Source organism: Capra hircus, chromosome 13 (genome assembly GCF_001704415.2).
Source record: "Capra hircus breed San Clemente chromosome 13, ASM170441v1, whole genome shotgun sequence".
Lineage (NCBI taxonomy): Eukaryota > Metazoa > Chordata > Mammalia > Artiodactyla > Bovidae > Capra > Capra hircus.
The window spans coordinates 81,515,732-81,530,754 of record NC_030820.1 but is presented as its reverse complement, the minus strand read 5'-3'; the positions used below and the strand labels follow the sequence as shown (position 1 = coordinate 81,530,754).

General features: G+C 47.8%; 1 protein-coding gene across 2 annotated transcripts in view; it reads right to left on the bottom strand.

The window, feature by feature from the left end:
• DOK5 (docking protein 5) overlaps positions 1 to 15,023 on the bottom strand; it is a 147,976-nt gene that overhangs the window by 81,108 nt on the left and 51,845 nt on the right. The gene's annotated exons all lie outside the window — the stretch shown is intronic.

Genomic DNA, 15,023 nt, shown 5'->3' with positions numbered 1-15,023 from the left:
ACGGCACATGCCATAATTTCAAGCACCATTATTTATGGGGATCACAGCCTGATATACTCCAAAGGCTTGAAGACCTACAAAGGGACAGCCCCTGCGTGTCATGGGACAGTCCTCACACCCGATAGTCAGGAGCTGGGCCAGACAGTAGACTAGCTAATAAATGGGGATGAACACCAACCACATTCTCCTTCCGAAAATTCAACCCAGAGACTCAAAGATTATTGCCAGGCTGGGGTGCAGACCGAGTTACTACTGCAACATGTTAAGGGCCTTAAAAACATGGAGACAAAAGTGAGAAAGTAATTCAGTGGACAGAGGACGGCCTTTAAACACATGGTACTCAGAAAACTGAATGTGTGTGCTTAGGCGCTCAGTCGTGTCCGACTCTTTGCGACCCCACGAACTGCAGCACGCCAGGCCCCCCTGTCCATCACCAACTCCCGGAGTTCACTCAGACTCACTTCCATCGAGTCGGTGATGCCATCCAGCCATCTCATCCTCGGTCGTCCCTTCTCCTCCTGCCCCCAATCCCTCCCAGCATCAGAGTCTTTTCCAATGAGTCAGCTCTTCACATGAGGTGGCCAAAGTACTGGAGCTTCAGCTTTAGCATCATTCCTTCCAAAAAACACCCAGGACTGACCTCATATCAAAATCTTAACCCATAAAAGAAAATGTTGCCACATGTAACTCATCAAAATTTAAAACTCTGGCTATGCGAAAAATTCTGCTGAGAGAAGGAAAAGACAAGCTGGGAAAAAAGTATATACGTGCAAACCACACATCTGACATAGGATCAGTATCTGGAATTCAGAGTCCTCAAACTTCAACATTAAAGAAGCGCACAATCCATTTACAAAGTGGACAACAGACATTTCACCAGAGAGAACACACGGGAGCTCACGAGGCGCATGAGGAAATGCTGACCATCATTAAGCCTGCAGGGATCGCACATTAAAACCACAGCGAGACTCTGCGAACCAACGGAACATGGGAATCACAGCCACAACCGTTAGGACCACAGTGAAACACACACCTCTCAGGTTGCCTCAGATAATAATAACACTACCAAGTGTTGACGAGGGTGCCAGTAGACTGTGTTGCTTTAGCACTGCTGCTGGGAATATGAAATGCACGACTCTGAAACGCAGTTTGGCAGATCCTTAAGGAACTGAGCAAGAGGCACAGCACTTAGAGTCGCACTCTTAGGGATCTAGGCCGAGAAGCGCAAACTCCCCGCACACAAAACCCAGGAACATGAATGTTCACAGCAGCTGGATTTGTATCAGAGCAAGACTGTACACAACCCATCTATTCTCCACCGGGTAAACACGTAAACGATTTGGGGAACAGTCACACCATAGCACACCACTCAGCTATAAAAACAATTTGAACCCGTCTTCAGAGAATAATGCTGCCTGGGGATGGGGAGGGGAGGGGCGGTGCGCTGGTATGGAGCCAAACACAAAGGTTACATACTGTATGGCCACATTAAGAGCATTCTTGAAATGACAGAAGTATAGAAATGGAAATCAGATTAGTGGTTAACAGGGGTGAGGCCTGTGTGAAGAGGGAGCAGGAGGGAGGAGGGGGTGCCTATAGGGGAGAGAGATGGGGCCCGGCAGTGATGAAACTGCCCTGTATCCTGACTCTATCAATACTATTGTCTTGGTTACAGTGCATTGTTGGGGACTTTCCTGAGGGTCCACCTTGAAACGCAGGGGACGCGGACTCGATCCGGGAGTTAAGGTCACACAGGTCTAGGGGCGAGTACACCGCATACACCACACCCACTGAGCCGGAGCACCAAGCATTCTCCTGCTGCAGCGAAGATACGCCTCGGCCAAAGAAGCAAATTAACTCAGTCGCTTCGGTTCAGTGCAGTCGCTCAATCGTGTCCGACGCTTTGCGACCCCATGAATCGCAGCACGCCAGGCCTCCCTGTCCATCACCAACTCCTGGAGTTCACTCAGACTCACAGCCATCGAGTCGGTGATGCCATCCAGCCATCTCATCCTCTGTCGTCCCCTTCTCCTCCTGCCCCCAATCCTTCCCAGCATCAGAATATTTTCCAATGAGTCAACTCTTCGCATGAGGTGGCCAAAGTACTGGAGTTTCAGCTTTAGCATCATTCCTTCCAAAGAAATCCCAGGGTTGATCTCCCTCAGAATGGACGGGTTGGATCTCCCTGCAGTCCAAGGGACTCTCAAGAGCCTTCTCCAACACCACAGTTCAAAAGCATCAATTCTTTGGTGCTCAGCCTTCTTCACAGTCCAACTCTCACATCCATACAGGACCACTGGAAAAACCATATCCTTGACAAGACGGACCTTAGTCGCAAAGTAATGTCTCTGCTTTTGAATATGCTATCTAGGTTGGTCATAACTTTCCTCCCAAGGAGTAAGTGTCTTTTAATTTCATGGCTGCACTCACCATCTGCAGTGATTTTGGAGCCCCCAAAAATAAAGTCTGACACTGTTTCCACTGTTTCCCCATCTATTTCCCATGAAGTGATGGGACCAGATGCCATGATCTTCGTTTTCTGAACGTTGAGCTTTAAGCCAACTATTTCTCTATCCTCTTTCACTTTCATCAAGAGGCTTTTTAGTTCCTCTTCACTTTCTGCCATAAGGGTGGTGTCATCTGCATATCTGAGGTTATTGATATTTCTCTCGGCAATCTTGATTCCAGCTTGTGTTTCTTCCAGCCCAGTGTTTCTCATGATGTACCCTGCATATAAGTTAAATAAGCAGGGTGACAATATACAGCCTTGACGTGCTCCTTTTCCTACTGGGAACCAGTCTTTTGTTCCATGTCCAGTTCTAACTGTTGCTTCCTGACCTGCATTCAGATTTCTCAAGAGGCAGGTCAGGTGGTCTGGTATTCCCATCTCTTTCAGAATTTGCCAGCTTATTGTGATCCACACAGTCAAAGGCTTTGGCATAGTCAATAAAGCAGAAATAGATGTTTTTCTGGAACTCTCTTGCTTTTTCCATGATCCAGCGTATGGTGGCAATTTGATCTCTGGTTCCTCTGCCTTTTCTAAAACGAGCTTGAACATCTGGAAGTTCACGGTTCATGTACTGCTGAAGTCTGGCTTGGAGAATTTTGAGCATTACTTTACTAGCATGTGAGATGAGTGCAATTGTGCTGTAGTTTGAGCATTCTTTGGCACTGACTTTCTTTGGGATTGGAATGAAAATTGACCTTTTCCAGTCCTGTGGCCACTGCTGAGTTTTCCAAATTTGCTGGCATATTGAGTGCAGCACTTTCACAGCATCATCTTTCAGGATTTGAAATAGCTCAACTGGAATTCCATCACCTCCACTAGCTTTGTTCGTAGTGATGCTTTCTAAGGCCCACTTGACTTCACATTCCAAGATGTCTGGCTCTAGATTAGTGATCACATCATCATGATTATCTGGGTCTTGAAGATCTTTTTTGTACAGTTCTTCTGTGTCTTCTTGCCACCTCTTCTTAATATCTTCTGCTTCTGTTAGGTCCATACCATTTCTGTCCCTTACCGAGCCCATCTTTGCATGAAATGTTCCCTTGGTAGCTCTAATTTTCTTGAAGAGATCTCTAGTCTTTCCCATTCTGTTCTTTTCCTCTATTTCTTTGCATTGATCGCTGAAGAAGGCTTTCTTATCTCTTCTTGCTATTCTTTGGAACTCTGCATTTAGAAGCTTATATCTTTCCTTTTCTCCTTTGCTTTTTGCTTCTCTTCTTTTCACAGCTATTTGTAAGGCTTCCCCAGACAGCCATTTTGCTTTTTTGCATTTCTTTTCCATGGGGATGGTCTTGATCCCTGTCTCCTGTACAATGTCACAAACCTCACTCCATAGTTCATCAGGCACTCTGTCTATCAGATCTAGGCCCTTAAATCTATTTCTCACTTCCACTGTATAATCCTAAGGGATTTGATCTAGGTCATACCTGAATGGTCTAGTGGTTTTCCCTACTTTCTTCCATTTAAGTCTGAATTTGGCAATAAGGAGTTCATGATCTGAACCACAGTCAGCTCCTGGTCTTGTTTTTGTTGACTGTATAGAGCTTCTCCATCTGTGGCTGCAAAGAATATAATCAATCTGATTTCGGTGTTGACCATCTGGTGATGTCCACGTGTAGAGTCTTCTCTTGTGTTGTTGGAAGAGGGTGTTTGCTATGACCAGTGCATTTTCTTGGGAAAACTCTATTAGTCTTTGCCCTGCTTCATTCTGTATCCCAAGGCCAAGATCCGACTCAGCCAAATAAATAAATTAAATACATAAATCTAAAAAATACTGTGTTGTTGTTTCAAAGATATTACCACCAGGGAAACTGGTTAAAGAATACACGGTCTTTGTGTAATATTTCTTACAACCAAAGGTGAATCTACAATTATCTTAAAGCAAAACACTTATAAATTTTTAACAGAAAAGTGCAGAGATATTTAACCAAGATCTCAAAAATTACAGCCTAATCTAAAAACGGTTACGTACTTCTTTTGCTATCAAGCTGAAGTCTAATTAACACTAGACTAAGTAACTTTAGAAAACCAAATGGCCAGAGTCATCAGTAAGAGTTCGAACACCAAATCCTTTTCAGGATGGAGAATCACTCATGGAGATAAACACCTGGGGGGCTATGGCTGGCAAAGAGAAGACTTACCAATATCTCTCTGGTGTCTGAATAACAGATGAGATCACTGGCTTCCTTAAAACCTAACCACCAGAAGAGGACTATAATTACAGCGGGAATGACTGTCACTCTGATTGTTCAAATAAAGGATGTGGAAAATGGGTTTCTCGCCACCATTCTATCATCGGCAGCTCCTTTCTTCTGGACACCGCCGGGAAACTTTGTAAGAGAGAGCATGCTAAGGTATGCAAGAAATATGCATACTACAGGGAAAAGAACATTTTCATCAAAGAGGACATTTTATATTTCCAAATTATGCTGTAACTTCTGGACCCACTCTTGAATGACAGCATTTCTACTTTAAAACAAAGTTCTTCATTTTCTTCAGGGTCAAACCACATTTGTCTGGCTTCTGTCTGAAGTCTGTCACAGGCAAGCTAAAGATTCCTCAGTTTGAGCAGGCCTGACGCCTTCATCCTCGATCCGTCCACATTACTCTTACAGGATTTTTGTTTTTCTTTTGTTTTTTTTTTAAGTAGTAAGAGCAAAAGTGCAGTGTTATAATCAAATAACCGCCAAAGTACTACTGTATAAATTCAAATTTATACAAAATAAATAAATTTGTAAAAATAAATTTATACAAATTATGTACTGTATGCTGCTGCTGTGCTTTGCTCAGTTGTGTCCGACTCTTTGCAACCCCGTGGACTGTAGCCCACCAGGCTCCTCGGTCCATGGGATTCTCCAGGTAAGAATACTGGAGTGGGTTGCCATTTCCTCATCCAGGGATCTTCCTGACCCAGGCATGGAACCCAAGTTTCCTGCATTGCAGGCAGATTCTTTACCACTAAGTCACCTGGGTATCCAGGCTGTACTGTATAAATATTGTTTATAACTACTGGCTGGAAAGTCACCCTGGAACAGATTAAAACATGCTGGCTCCTCAGGAGAGAAGGAAAATTCCAACACTAGGTTTATGAAAAGAGGGAGTTGAGTGATTCTCCAGCAGTAGTCCAGCCTCACTCAAGATAATTACTAATTATGCAGATTCCTAGAGATTAGCCAAGGTCAACTGCATCAGGGTGGGGCCAGACAAATTGGCTGTTTACCACATTCCCCAGGAATTTTGCTTACTAATTTTTAAACCAATGCATGAATATTCATAAAGACTTGCAGACAAGCCAGTGCTCCCCGGAAGGACGGCCAGCAAAGACTCCTCCAGCAACTGCTCCGCCCACAGTGAGGGCCTCTGAGTGTGTGACGTCCTTTGAGGACAGTGGGCTCGTGCACGGAGGGGCAGGAGATGCTGTCCTAAGACTAAGAGACAGTGAAAGTGAAGTCGGCTGAACCACAGCAAACCCGTTTCACCTGCCCTACACTCTTGGTCTAAAGAACAGAACAGCCACCAAGTACCAGAGAATTATAGACTTTCGATCCATGTTTCAGAATCGGTGAGAGGGGACAAGGCAGGAGGACTCGCTGAGGACAGCGGCGCGTGGGGACGAGCTGGGGTGACTGACACGCTCAGAGGGCGACAGCTTGAGAATAATCTCGCTTGCTCACTGGCAGAGGTCAGCGTTTCCTTCTTAAATGAATTCTTCCAATGATCTCCTTCATAGCACATCTATGGACTGTCTATAGTACTTTTTAGTTAACATTTTTCTTTCAACTGATTTTTTTAACTGAAGCTTTTTTATCCCAACTGTGACAGCAAAGTGCAGTCTCATGGGACAAGAAGCGTAGGAACCCTAATGATTAGCCTGCATGCTAAGTCACATCAGCTGGGTCCCTATGGATCCCTGGACTGTAACCCGACAGGCTCCCTTGTCCACGGGATTCTCCAGGCAAGAACACTGGATGGGCTGCCACGCCCTCCTCCAGGGGATCTTCCCAACCCGGGGATCAGACCCGAGTCTCCAGTGTCTCCTACACTGGGAGGTGGGTTCTTTACCAGTGGTGCCACTCTTAAGATCATTTGATGACAGAATAGCTTGATGTTGGAATATCTCACCTGCTATACATTAGGGCTCTGCGTTCTCAGCACAACCGGCATTTTAGACAGTTATTGTTTCATTGTCAGGTGGGGGAGGGGCGCCGTCCTGTGCATCGTGGGATGTTTCAGAGCCTGTTTGGGCTTCATCAACCGAATGCCAGAAGCAAGTTCTCCTACCCTGTTGACACTGCCGCGTGTCCCCTGGGGGGAGGGGGAGGGGTGTAAAGTCAGAATCACTATTATACATGAATTCACACTGATCTGAGATTGCAGACTGGAAGAATATCTTCAAAGTCCTGGACTCGGACAAGCCAGTCCACACAAGCCACTGTTGAAGCGTCAACAGACAAGCGCGTCACAGGGTTCTGACCCCCCAACAAGGGCGTGGCCACCCACTCCAGCATTCCTGCCGGGGAATAACTCCCGTGGGCAGAGGAGCCTGGCGGTCTGCAGTCCATGCGGGCGTGCAGAGTCCGACACGACTTGGTCACTCCACAACAACAATTCTACAGCAGGAAGGGGTATTTGCCGGGTCGGGGGGGGGTGGTACGGTAAGTTAGGACTGTTTTCTGTTCCACCAGAATCTAATTTCTGTAATCGAATCAATTTTCCCTCTTCTCCAGGCAACTCCAGGAGTTGGCGATGGACAGGGACGCCTGGCGTGCTGCAGTCCGTGGGGTCGCAAAGAGTTGGACATGACTGAGCGACTGAACTGAACCGAACCAGGCATTCTCTCCACCTCAGCCATATCGTGTATCCTCATCATATATAAGCCTCATTTCTCACATTCTAGTCCTATTTTTATTTATTCTCCAAAACAAGTCAAATATTCTCCTTGTCTGGGGAGTTACTATCAACACCAAGCATTATCCCAAAACTTTCTGCATGCAAATGCTAATTCCTTTTTGTGCATTATCTCAACTAACCTACCCACGGCCCCATAAGGCACAGGCTATTATTCTTCCCATTTTACAGCAAGGAAATAGACCTTAATGAGTTTCCTCACTGGGTGTTAGTTACTCAAGGGCATGAAACTAGAGAGACGAGCCAGCATTCCAACCTTGGTTTGCCTGATTCTGGAGAAAAACCTCTTAACCATTCCTCCAGGATTTTCTCAGAAAAGCTGGTCTCCTAGAGACACTCACACTTCTGCTAAAGGTCGAGCCGTCTGTAAGAAGTTGCTTTTCTTGCTTATCATAATCTATAAGGAGACATTTAGTTGTAACCATATGCTCTTTCATCTGGACGACGACTTTGCCGTCTAGCTATTCGGTGTGACATTTGCATTTGTGATTTTAAGCTCCCTGGCACCAAGCGCTGGCCAAGAGGGAACATTTTTAATGGAGTATTTCTGCAATTGGGGTCTGAAGACCCTATTCCGGGACTGCAAGCCCAGCGGTTTGTAAGATGTGTTTTCTTTTAAAATAATTCCACCCTCTGCTTAAGTGACAAAGTATTCAGGATCCCTGACCGGAGCTCAAGAACTCAACTGTGCCAAATGCTTCTGATCATGTGGTAAGTGTCTCATGCAAGTTCTGGGTTTCACATGGCCTTCCTCCCTCCCTGTCTAACCTGTGGCTGCTCGCTCTTCACCGGTCACAGCTGCAGGTAAACAATGTCCCGGCTCCCCAGCTCCCCGGCTCCCCGGATGCGCGCAGTCGGCACCCAGCGCCCCACCGTGGCCCCCGGCGCCCGGCCACAGTGACCCACGGCCCGGCCAGTCCTGAGCTCCTCTGCGATGGACAAGCACCAGTCCAAGGGCAAGCCGACAGCCTCAGGAACGGCACTGGGTGATGCCGCCCGACTGCCACGGTCTCCAGATAATCCTTCCACAAGATGAGGATTCCGACCGAGGTGACCTCTGAGACCGAGGCGGTTATAACACTCTAGCCTAGTGAAGGGCTCTGTCATTATGGGATTTCAGAAGGTGACGGAGAGTGAAAGTGAAAAGCGCTAGTCATTCCATCGTGTCCCGCTCTTCGAGACCCCACAAACTGTAGCCCGCTAGGCTTCTCTGTCCGTGGAATTCTCCAGGGGATCTTCCCAACCCAGGGATTGAACCCAGGTCTCCTGCACTGCAGGCGGATTCTTACAGTCTGAGCCACAAGGTGACGGAAGAAGAGCAGAATTCTGTGATTTCACTGAATTGTAACCGGTAGGTGCTACCAACTCCACTCACCAAAATAACGAGCCGGTGCAGAATTACATATTTTATGAGGAGAAAAAGTCACTTTAATGAGTAAACAGCATGAGTCTGTGCCTGTCATTTATATGCACCTTTCATTTGTCAGGAAAGAATGTTAATTTGGAGAAGCTGCACAGTGGGTACTGAGGTACATATTAAAATTCACTACAAAGAAAAAGTCCAGCAAAAATGAGACAATTAATCATAAAATAAAATTTGTATAAAGAGGATTAAAAATATTTCAAAAGCATCCACAGGCAATAAATTAGCTCTGCAAACCCTCTGTTGATGTCAAAGTAAATTAACACAACCTTTCCAGGGGAGAAATTATGCCTACTCTTTGACCTGAAAATACTATTTCTAGGAACTTTCCCCCTAAGGAAATAATTAAGGAAATATGCAAACATATGGGAATAGGGCTCTTTGGCATAAAAATTGAGAGCAGTCTAAATGTTCCGGGGGACTGGCTTCGTTAATTACGGCCTATCTGTAAACTGGAAATTGCCATCGTTAAAAGTGGTGTAAAATAACATTCATACCATAGGATGTGCTATTAAGTAAGTTATTAAGTAAGAAACGTGGGTTGTCCCTGCTTTTTAGTCCGTTTCTACTCTAATATATATACTCAGTCTCCCCCCACCCACACACACACCAGGGGAAAGTATCCGTTTCAATGGAAAACTGCACTCTCTAGCACACACATCCGGGATCATCTGCGTCTGCTTCTGAGGGAAACAGTCTACAACTCTCAACTGTAGACCACTGAGAAAAACGTAAAATGACTCTATTCCATAAAGATGCAAATTCTATCCCCTTCAGTAGAGGCTTCACGGATTTCCCTGCCCCAGTCACGGAGCCAGCTCAGCCTCCTCTGGAGCACACATTTCACTATGCTGCTTATAAAAATGTGTGAGCTCACTGGCTTCCCCTTAGAACTAGTTATAATATTCTGTGCTGTTCTCTCACTTAATGAGCTAATTAGAATCTTCAGCACATGCTCTTTCTGCATCTGTATGTGAGTCATGATATGAACAGTTAACTGTTTTGAAAACTAGTTTTTAACACAATCCATCAGTCACTGAGTCCTGTGTATTTCACCTACTGGCTGAGCCTGGAGTATCTCCTCCCCTCCCCGCCACAGGGACCGCAGCCCTACTCTTGAGCACCACCTCCTGAGCTTCAGAGTTCCCCTGCGCTCACTCTTCACTTCCCAGTTCATTTCCTGCAGTACCTCTGGAGTGATGCTTAAAACCCTGACGTGATCACATCAACTCACTGCTTAACACATTTCTGAGGCTGCCTGTTGCCTTTGGGGTACAAACCCAAGTCTTAACGAGAGATTCTAGAACCTGCAAAAGCTGGCCCCACCCTACCCTTTTTGCCTTATTTTGTTGATTTCTTCATTTATATAGTCTCTACTTAGAACCATACACATATATTTTTAGTGGTGATCAAATAAGCAATATGAGATTATTTGGGAAAATTCTCATGGAATCAATATTCTGGCCACACATGAGGACCCTTCCCTTGTCAGACAAAGCTGAAAAGGGGAAAGTGATGGCCCCGTCCCTCCTCTCCCCAGGTCTTTCTGTGCCCGGACGGATCCACAAAGTGGGAGGAAGAGAAGTGAGGAACGGGAGCCCTGCCCGAAGCCATGCGCAACGGCCTGTCCTCATTCAGCTTCTATGTTCAAGCAGCCTTAAGGGAACAGCCAGACAACTCTAAAGAAATGCTAGAGAATCTTGACTACTGGCTGGGCATTCTATTCAAACAAAAAATTGGGGAGCAGATATCACTCATGAACTCGGCACCAGGAACCCATTTTGTGGAAAAGAATTTTTCCACGGGCCAGGGGAGGGGGGTGGTTTGGGATGATTCAAGAACACTACATTTATTGGGCACTTTATTTCTAATCTAATGCTACGGCTGATCTGAAGATTCTGGTCTGCAGCGGGGAGGCTGGGGAACTCCTGCATTAACTCATCAGCAAACACTCACTGCGTGCCTACCATGTGCCAGACGCTGTTCAGGCACGAAGGACGGGGCTGCAAACAGCGTGGAGGAGCCTGCCGCCGTCACTGGGCTTCCAGACGCGATGACATGACCAGGGGCGCACGGGCACGTCTGGGAGCGCGCATCTGGCAGCGCACAAGCAGTGACAGGCGACGTGGGCTTCCCCGGCGGCTCGGGGGGAAAGCGTCTGCCTGCCAATGCAGGAGACGCGCGTTCAGACAGAAACATGCCCTGGCATGATGAGCCATCAGGGTTCCAGAGAAGCCAGAGCTGGCGGAGGCGGGGAGGCTGCATGCGTCTAACTGCAAAGACTCTGACTTGTTCTCTGCATGCAATGGGAAGTGAGATGAAAGCTTCTGAATGAAAGTCGTATAATCCAGTTTAAACTAGCTAGGAGGTTGCTGCTGCAATAAATCTCATGGTGCCCTGAGCCGGGATGGAAGCGAGGAAGCAGATGAGAAGGGGTCCACGTCAGGATACATTCTGAGAGCAGAACCAACAAGACTCACTGATGAGGCTGGAGGTGAGGATGCGAGTAAGGAGAGCCAGGGATGATTTCAAGATTTTTAGCTCAAGCAAGTAGAAGAATGGAGTTTATGTTAGCGAAGCAAGCAAGCCTGGGAGGGAACCAGAATCTGCAGGGAGAATGCAAAATCTGATGGTGCCTATAAGGAGTCTGTCGTGCCTGTTAAACATCTAAGTTTTATATATAAACATTCTATTCTTAAACATGAGGACTAGTCAGCTATGTGTATACTGTACACATAAGCCTAAGATACAAGATTTTATTGTACTTTTTAAACAAACTGATGGCACCATCTTCCCTACAGGCTTATTGGCAGAATGGAATGAGTTAGTGCATTTAAAGGGCTTCTGCCGCCTGGGGCACCCGTTATAGAGGTTGGCAGCTCACACCATCCAGCCAGGAGGCGATCTGCCTGCAAACAAGGGCAACACACGTTCTGGTTCCTTCGTTTACTCACTGTGAAGCGTGTGAAAGCCGCTCAGTCGTGTCCGACTCTTTGCAACCCCACGGACTCTAGCCCAGCAGGCTCTGCTGTCCATGGGATTCTCCAGGCAAGAATACTGGAGTGGGTAGCCATTCCCTTCCCTGGGGGATCTTCCAAAGCCAGGGATTAAACCTGGGTCTCCTGCACTACAGGCAGATTCTATACTGTCTGAGCCGCCAGGGAAGCCCATTTATTCATTAACTTCACAAGTATTTCCTGAGCATCTACCAAGCTCCAGGCCCTGTTCCAAGGACTGAAGAAATGAGAGAGTCACTTTCTCTTGTGTGGAGTGAGGATGAATAACAATAATAATCCCAAGCACATACGATTAATATGAGGACTGAACCGGCTAACATTTACACACATCTTCGTGAACGTCATGCAAGTTCTGGTTTCCGCTTCCTCGTGGGTAGAGACAGATGACGCGGTCTCCCCGCCCTGAGCACAACACCCAGCACGTGATCGTTGCAGCCACAGACTGCACCTGCGGGACACCGTGGTTTGGTAGGATGCTCTGAACAAGTATTTGGCGAAGTTAAAACAAGAAATGATGTCGTCGTGGCTTCCAAAAGTCTGTGAGTGGGCACCACACCAAAATCCCCGACACTGAGTTCCCGTGTCTCAGCTTGGCTCCGCACAGGCTGCCCGCTGCCGGCTGGCCAGACCTCCCCGGCCACCACTGGAGCCCCAGCCTCCAAGTTCCGCGGGCCTCTAAGGAGGGAGGAGAGAAGTGCTGGAAGGCTCTTCCCCTTGCTGCTCAGGGGCTGCCTCCTCTCATCCTCCAGGTCGCACGTGAAATTCCTCTGTCACTTCGCGACTGCTGTATAGCCAATCACCCCGGAGCTGAGAAGCCCGAGAGAGCACGCGCGTTTCCCCCCTGGTGAGCCCGACGGTGGACGGGGCTGCCCTGCCGGCCTCACCTGGCTCCTTTAAGCAGGGCCCTGCACAGGTGAGCGGGCAGGGCAGGGCGCTCTGGAGCTCGCCTGGGGTGACCGAGCTCTGCAACTGCGTGGCCTCAGACTCCCCGGCTTAGCTGGGGCGTGTTTCCACGGAGCGAGCGGAATGCTGACACTGAGGGGCTTCATTCCCGCGGGGCGGGGCTGGGAGCTCTGTCCCCCGTGATCCCGCCGGTGCGGCAGTGGGGTGGTCTCACTGCCACTGACCATCGGTGAGGATCCTGACCCCTGACACCACCCCCGTGGGGAGAGGGGTGAAGACCTCGTGAGTGCGGGGCGGGGTGCAGGGACGCCGCCGTCTCCATGACACCGCAGTGGGCGTGGCTAACTAAGGCCTGGCGAGGGGAGAGGCTGGGCTCCCTGCCTGGCCTTCCAGGACACCAGCTGGGGACAGCGGACCCCGTTACAGTAAACATTCTTCTCTGACGGGATCATGTTGAGCCAAAGGTAACCGAGAAACGGCAAGTACAGGAGGAATGTCTCTGCCTCCCCCTTTCTGCCTAAAAGTAAGGCAAGGATTTCTTTTTCAACTGACATGCATTTACACGTGTAAGGGGGCTTCCCTCTCTTAAACCAGGAAGACAAGAGATGGCACCAAGATGAATCTATTTAACCAACCATACTGAACACTCTCTTCTACAGTAAAAATGTTCTAGTCATCTTCATGCAACTTACCACCCTGAGCTGCTCAAATTCCCTTCCCTCTGTCTAGTCACTTTTCCATAACTCATAGCTCGCTGTTAAAACGGTGTATAAGATTCCAAACCTGAAGTTACATCCAGTGTAGACGGAATGCTCTAAACAGCCCTGCTCAAAGCCCCAGCGCACAGGTATTATCAGGAGTCACGGCAACGTAAGACGTGGCCAGGAGCTTTCCTGGGGTTCAGTGGTTGAGAATCCTCCTTGCAAGGCGGGGGACACGGGTTCAATCTCTGGTCAGGGAACTAAGGTCCCACGTGCCGCAGAGCAACCAAGCCAGCCCACAGCAGCTAGAGCCTTCCTGCTGCAGCTAGAGGGTCCGTGTGCCTCCGGAACGACCCTGCGCGCCGCCATCAAGACGCGGAGCACCACAGCTAAGACCCAACGCAGTCAAATAATGAAAAAATAAACAAATATTTTTTTAATGGCCAAACTCTTTTGTAGCAGAGTATTCGGGTTTCCTTCCAGCTTCTTTCTTTCTTGTTTTGACAGTTTGAGAGAGGGTGACATAAAATGGACAGAAAGGACAGAAAGCAGCTGTGAATCTGGGCACAGCCTGGAAAGCAGGCAGAACACAAGTCTGAGCTGGGACAAATGAAGGACGTTTAGGAAGTGGAGTAGCTAAAATAAAATCCCAAGCCTGCTTCCTTGGAGTTTCATTTCTTTCTCTGTTTAGTCCCCAGCGATATGAAGATATAAATAAAATTTGTACGCTTTGTGTCAGTTAGTTCACAACGCCCAGGTGCTCCACCTAAGAAGGCAGAAGGAAATGTTTCACAGAAGCTCATAAGGATGGAAGTCTAGACTCCTTACTCAGCTTTGCTGGTATGGAGGTGGGTGGGGGCCCAGTCTATTCTGTGATTTTTGGCTGATATCAGAAGAGATATTTTCTAAAAGTTTTCTGTGTTGCTCAGCTGAGCCATTTCCAGGTCATCCTTGGATGGGAAAATTTTGGGGGAGGCGGCGGGAAGGGGAGGTTCCCTCTGTACCCACTGGCATTTCTGATGTGCTGGCTTCTCCAGCGACAGCTTTCGAATCTACGACAAAACAAAAACCTGCGGAAATGACCGCTGTGTCGGCCCTCGAAAGCTGAGACCTCTGGGGATTGTCCCGGTGGTCCAGTGGTTGAGACCCTGTGCTTCCACTGCTGGGGGCGTGGGTCAGTCCCTGGCTGGGGTGCTAAGACCCCACATGCCCTGGACACAGCCACAAGGTTTTTCAAAAGCTGAGGTCTCTAGCCAATCTGCCCTCTCTCCACCTTTCAGAGTCTTCTTAGTTTGATTTATAGATAAAGTCCAGAGTTTATAGTTGCACTTAGCAAAGGAAATAAGGGAAAGTATGTCTATTCACTTATTCCAGAAGAAGCAAGTAAATATCTTTATAGCCTCCACGTAAAACACTTTAACAAGCCTCTGCTTGTGGCAAGTTTGCTGATCGTTCATCTCACAAGCCCAGAGTCAGGGCAGATGGAGACAGTCAGATTTCAAGGTAAAGGTCCCGGAAGTAACAGAGGCCCTGAATATACTCACGACCCACCATGATGTCACCTC